Here is a 6,147-nt window from a genome sequence, read left to right as displayed (position 1 = left end):
AGTGAGTAAACGCGCAAAATATTTTAAAAATATTTTAGATTGCGGTGCCAAAAAAAAAAAAAAGGGTGCAAATAGAATTTCTAATTAAGTTTTTCTTCTTCTGTTCATAGTCCTTCTGCCAATGTGGTTTGCCTTCTTTGCCCTTCTCTTGTTATTACGTAGCCACATGATAATCTCAACATTCTGTCACGTCACTCAGCCTCAGCCTCAGCCTCAGCCTCAGCCTCAGCCTCGCCCATGTTGAGCTAGAAGGTGCTTGCCGTGAACATATATAGTCCAACTTGAATAGATAGATATATTGTATAAACTAGCCATGCATCTGGAACTCGGGCCCACAACATGGCCCAATTTGGCAATATAAACCCAACCAGGGAGGCCTTCAAAATATCAAGCCCAATTCACCAATGTCCAGCCCAACATTGCAAGCCCCGTCAACAAATCGATTGTAAACCCTAATGAAATTTTTAATATTTTAGGGGACATTGGCGAATATAAAAGGACCTAGAGTGAGAGAACAAATAACATAATATTCTCCACAAGTGAGCGCCCTAATTTTATTCGACGAAAGAGACATTCTGTCGAGCACAAATTCACGAAGCTTCTTTCCTTTTCTCAATTCGCCGCGGTGTCCGTCCTCTAATATCGCATTATCGGAATCTATGTCAAGAAAGCTGCAATACGAACTCTCCGGTTGAGTCCTCATTTCTCCTCTCGGTCAGGCAAATCTCACCCCGACGAACTTTCTCAACCAGAGATCGACCTCAATCTGGCGAAAGGTAAGTTTGTCTATCTGATTCTCTTCCTCTCTGTTTTGGATTATCTCATTTCTTCTTTATCATGTCCGTTTGTTTGGATCTTGTGTCTCTCAATCCTTCCAACTGTTAAATGTTGCTATCTAGGGCTGTCGACTGAATTCTTCGTCTCGATCTGTCTGTTGCATGCATATTTGCATAAATGATCAAATCTGTTCGCTCTTGCTACATTTTCTTTTGTATTTTATTAGTATAGCTATTTTGCTTCGGTTATCTTCTGAGAACATTGGATGTTGCTTGGTGATTGGTGTTTTCTATATCAAAATGAAGCTTTAGCGGATGATTTATGATAAACTAATTAAGGTGCTTTTTATTTTTGTGGTGCATTTCTACAAATGGAGTTAAGCCCTTTCCGTGAGTATTCGCTTAGTCATATTTTCGTAGATTTATTATTTATTGTATGAAAATAATGTAAAACGTATACTTTTGTATGCTTACAAGTCCCTGGAATTGTGTTTTTTATTTCCTAATCAGTTAATAAAATAATAAACCATATCGCTTTAAGCATCCTTTTTTTAAAAAAGAGAAAAATTAATTTCAAAGAATATCTTGACATGGAATGCAACATCAATTTCCTTTTGATTTTTTTTATCATATTAGAAGTGTCATAAATTTTAGGTAAACTACCAGAAAAAATACAGACCTTTGACCTTGTTTTCAACTTTAAAATTGGTCTTTTTTTAATAGTCAAATTAAACTTCTTAAATTGTTTCAATTTGTAAAACCCTTACCGCTCCAACTATTTTTGTGGTTTAAGTAATGACATTGACTGCCTATGTGGAAAATGGAAGAAAACGTGGCCTGTGAATTTTGCTTGCTGGAGGTATTTGTGCCTGCATAGTTTGAAATATCTTTTTTTTTTTTTTTTGCAACTCCATTTCATTCCTCTCTTTCTCTTCTTCATATAGTGCTTGTTAATGGGGTTACAGGGAGACCACCATACGCACAATGCGTTGCAGTTGCAAAAAGCATGGTAAAGTGAAATGCTCACATTGCTCCCAACAAATTTGACGATTCCATCTTGCATTTGGGTTCAAAGCCAAGATGACTTCTGTGAGGTAAGTATCATATTTAAATGTTTTGTAGACATGGGTTTATTGTTAGTGAGAATGATAAATTTTCATCTCAGAGTGGTGAATTAGTATTGATTACATACAGCAGGATTATAGCCATACAGGTGGGGTTTATTATAGTTTGAAACAAATTGAAGAGATTGTAGCATTCTAAGGTGTTTTCTTCTTTTTGTCCAAGCCAACTTGAAAAGATTGGAAAACATGTTCTGTGAGTTTTTTGGTTTTTTCAAAGTAATAGGATTTTAATAAAATATTACCAAAATAGGATTCTTTTTAAAATATTACCAATTTTTTATTGGACTTGCTACGCCTTATGCCATGTGGGCAAACTGGCTGGCATGACAATGTTGACATATAACCGCCTCAAGTGGTTATGTTTCTTATATATAACCATCTTGGCATGAGGAATTGTAGCTGATACTTAGAATTTTTTCTCTGGGTTGGACATATTGGGCTCTTACAAAGCCTGCTTGTGCCATGAATTATCTTTATTCACTGAAATATTTGTGTATAACCCATCTGTTGTTAAAACCCAAAATCCCAATTTCAAACCGGATCTTTTTCTTGTTGTAATTTCTAATTTTATTACATTATGTTGAGTGGAAGTCTTGTTGATGGTTCATTTTTTTTTTATGCTAATTGTTATTTGTATTTCTTTCTAGAATTTTATAATAAAACCTCCTTATTTCTTTTCATGTTTTAAAAATTTTACTATTTCTTGCATATATTTTATTTTGTCTAGTTGATTCAAGGTATGATAAATTTATGCAGGGCACATGAATGAGTGTTTTTGGCGCAGTTTTTGAACTGTTTCGTGTCCACTAAAATAACATTTTTTGACTAAGTACATTGTTAAAAGTTGTCTAGAGTATAGGATAAGAAGATCAGTTATAGTAGTTTATTTGAAGGCCAATGAAGAATTAAATAAAAGTTTATATCCCATGTTGTAATTAGTGATAGGTGGGGGGTTAAACTGTAAATATTTAATAATCTTCATTGGAATATCCACCCACTATTATAAATAGAGGGCAAAGGGGTAGCGAGTGAGAGAGAGTTCTCAGTTTTCTATTTGTAAGGTACTGATTGCTAGAGAGAGGCTAGAGTTTGATTGCTTTGTAATCTTGGGGCGAAGGCTTGGTGTACTCGGGAATAGAAGGGAGAGAATTCAACTGTGTAACTGATTATTCTTTGAATAAAGAAGGCTGCTCGAGGGGGTTCAAGACTGGATGTAGGGTTGTCCAAAAAGGCAATCCGAACCAGGATAAAATCTGGTGTTCGTGGTTTGTGTTTCTGTTTCTTGTTTATTTTAATTCTGTTTCTGTTTATCCTTTCTGTTGAATTCATTGAATCTATTCTTAAGATCAAATTCATGTGTGTGAGATTGTGTGTGGCATAATTTTTGTCCAAGAAAACTGTTCCAGTGACCCTAGGTATAACATACATTAACAAGAATGATCAACATACACATCTTTAATGCATTAACTGTATTTGTATATGCATAGTTTGAAATATCTTTGTTTTTTTTTTTTTTTGATACAGCTCCATTTTATTCTTCTCTCTCTTCTTCATAAAGTGCCTGTTAATGGGGTTACAGGGAGAACACTATATGCAGCAAGATGCATTGCAGTCACAAAAAGCATGGCAGAGTGAAAGGCTCACATTGCACTAACAACTTTGATGATTCCATCTTGCATTTGGGTTCAAAGCTAAGATGACTTCTGTGAGGTAAGTATCATATTTAAATGTTTTGTAGACATGGGTTTACTGTTAGTGATAATGATAAATTTTCATCTCTTAGAGTGGTAAATTACAGGTGGGGTTTATTGTAGTTTGAAACAAATTGAAGAGATGAGAGCATTCTAAGGTGTTTTCTTCTTTTTGTCCAAGCCAACTTGAAAAGATAGGAAATCGTTTTCTGTGAGTTTTTTTATTTTTAAAAATAATATTATTTTAATAAAATATTACCAGAATCGGATTCTTTTTAAAATATTACCAATTTTGGATTGGGCTTGCTATGCCATATGCCACATGGGCAAACCAGCTGGCATGGCAACGACAACATATAACCGCTTGTGGCTCAAGCGGTTATATTTCTCGTATATAACCCATCTTGGCATGAGGAATTGCATACAGAGGCTTAGAAATATTTTCTGTGTCAAACGTATTGGGCTCTTATAAAGCCCACTTGTGTCATGAACTATCTTTATTCACCGAAACAATTTAACCCATCTGTTGTTAAAACCCCAAATCCCCAGTTTGAAACCTGGTCGTTCTCTTGTTGTAATGTCTCTTTTTGTTATGTTATGTTGAATGGAAGTCTTGTTGATGGTTCCTTTTTTTTGGCTAATTATTATTTGTATTTCTTAACTAGAAAGTTCTAAGAAATCTCTTTCTTTATTTCTTTTCGTGTTATTAAAATTTTGCTATTTCTTGCATGTATTTTGTTTTGTGTCTATTTAATTCAAGATATGATAAATTTATGCAAGGCACATGAATGAGTGTTGTTGGTACAGTTTTTGAACGGATCTCTTTTCCCTGTTTTAGACTGGCCATGCACTTTTTGAACTGCGTTGAAGTTTGTTGATCTGTTTCTTGTCCACTTATAACATTTTTTTGACTTCACACATTAACAAGAATGATCAGCTTAGGACTGAATTTTGTGACTTAAGAGTAGGTTTTTGATGTTTGAATAATATTAAGAGCGCTGGAAGTCATTCAAAGTGTGTCCGTGTTTGGAGCATCGTTATTTTCATTATTTGTACCATGTCTATTATATACGAAGTTGCCTTGTCATATTCCTTGTTTATACTTATTTATTCTATGTATTTCTTTTTATGCTTTATCTTGTGTTCTGCGTGTGTTTGGCAGGACTATGGATGTTGTCAGGGATCTGTATGTGGCCAGCCTCGTCCAGAGACACGTTATGTATCTATGGGAGAAGTATTGATCGAAGGATGTATGGGTGGGGGAAAGATCCACCCACATTGACCAACCATGGATCAGCTCGTGCTTCCGTAGGACTGGTTTTTATTATACCCACAAACCTGGTGGTGTTGGGCTTAAGTTGGATTTGCCCTTATCACACCTTCCATCTCACGATTGGCGAGGTGATAGTGAAGCTATAAGACGTGGGGGTGTGTTATCATATGGGGTTATGATAGACGGGTTGTTAGATATGGGAACAACGGACTAGCAATGGTTGGCACTTTGTGAGTAGTTGCTTTGCAAGTGTTCCACTAAGTTACCAAGTAGTTGCTTTACCACACAATTGGGAAAGTCATGCAAGGGTATGCTCGGAGCATATATCTTATGCATTGTTAAAGAAATGCTGCTAGTAAGCTAAGCTTGCAGACAGGCCCAACTCATATACTTACCATTGCTCTGAGATCTTGACCAATACGGCACTTCAAGAGGAATCTGCTGTGGTGGTCGAGATCTCAGAGCAATGGAAAGTATATTAGTTGGGCATTGCCTGCAGACTTGCTTGGTAGCAGCACTTCTTTGACAATACATATGATATATGCTCGCGCATATCGTTGCATGACCTTCTCAATTGCGTCATTTGTCAAATGGGCAAAATGCTTCCATATCAACGTGATCTTCAGCGATGACCCGATCGGACTCTGCTCCCCGACTTGGGTCTCTACTCACAAAGTGCCAGCCATGGGTACTTAGTTGTCCTCGTTACTGGTTGCTTGTCTACACATACCCCCATGATAATCCCCCTATCCCATAGTCACTACCCTCTTGCCCAACACTTAGACGGAATGTGTGGAGGGTTTGGTAATCGAATTTATTTGCAATGTAACCGAACTAATGGAAGTTTTGAATTAACTATATTAGTGGAAACGATTGTAAAATATTTAAATGGTCAGGAAAAGTGGGTTCTTTTTTTTTTTTTTTTTCCAAATTTTTAATTTTACGAATAGTAATATTTAATTTTAAATTTATTTTAATTACAGATTATTTGAACTAACTGTATACGTATAATTATTGTAGTTATAGTTATTATATATAAAGTAAAATCTGAAAAAAGTGGCCGCTGTCGCCGGACACGGTGGCCAGCCGCTTCTGCTCCATCGGCGATGGCTTAGCAGTAGAGGATGTTGAGAAGAAATATGGAGTGGATGGTCCCAACGGATTCTTGAATCTTGATATACTGTTGAGTGGCGTTAATATCATCAAAAACCCAATTTGGAATAAAGTTCAAAACAATAAAACAGAGAGCACACTCCCCTATCTTAAATGCGAAAAGAAATATC

The 6,147-nt window shown here is 36.0% G+C and overlaps 1 long non-coding RNA gene across 1 annotated transcript; it reads left to right on the top strand.

Annotated features, from left to right (window-relative positions):
• The first annotated feature begins 539 nt into the window (after window positions 1-539).
• On the top strand, window positions 540-5,790 carry LOC127789597 (uncharacterized). The gene is made up of 4 exons (XR_008020621.1): window positions 540-776; window positions 1,742-1,870; window positions 3,480-3,610; window positions 4,754-5,790. It is a non-coding gene; the product is annotated as an uncharacterized LOC127789597 (long non-coding RNA).
• The last annotated feature ends 357 nt before the right edge of the window (window positions 5,791-6,147 follow it).

Source organism: Diospyros lotus, chromosome 14, assembly GCF_014633365.1.
Source record: "Diospyros lotus cultivar Yz01 chromosome 14, ASM1463336v1, whole genome shotgun sequence".
Taxonomy (NCBI): domain Eukaryota; kingdom Viridiplantae; phylum Streptophyta; class Magnoliopsida; order Ericales; family Ebenaceae; genus Diospyros; species Diospyros lotus.
The sequence above is the reverse complement of the archived record's forward strand: the minus strand, read 5'-3'. Positions and strand labels throughout refer to the sequence as shown.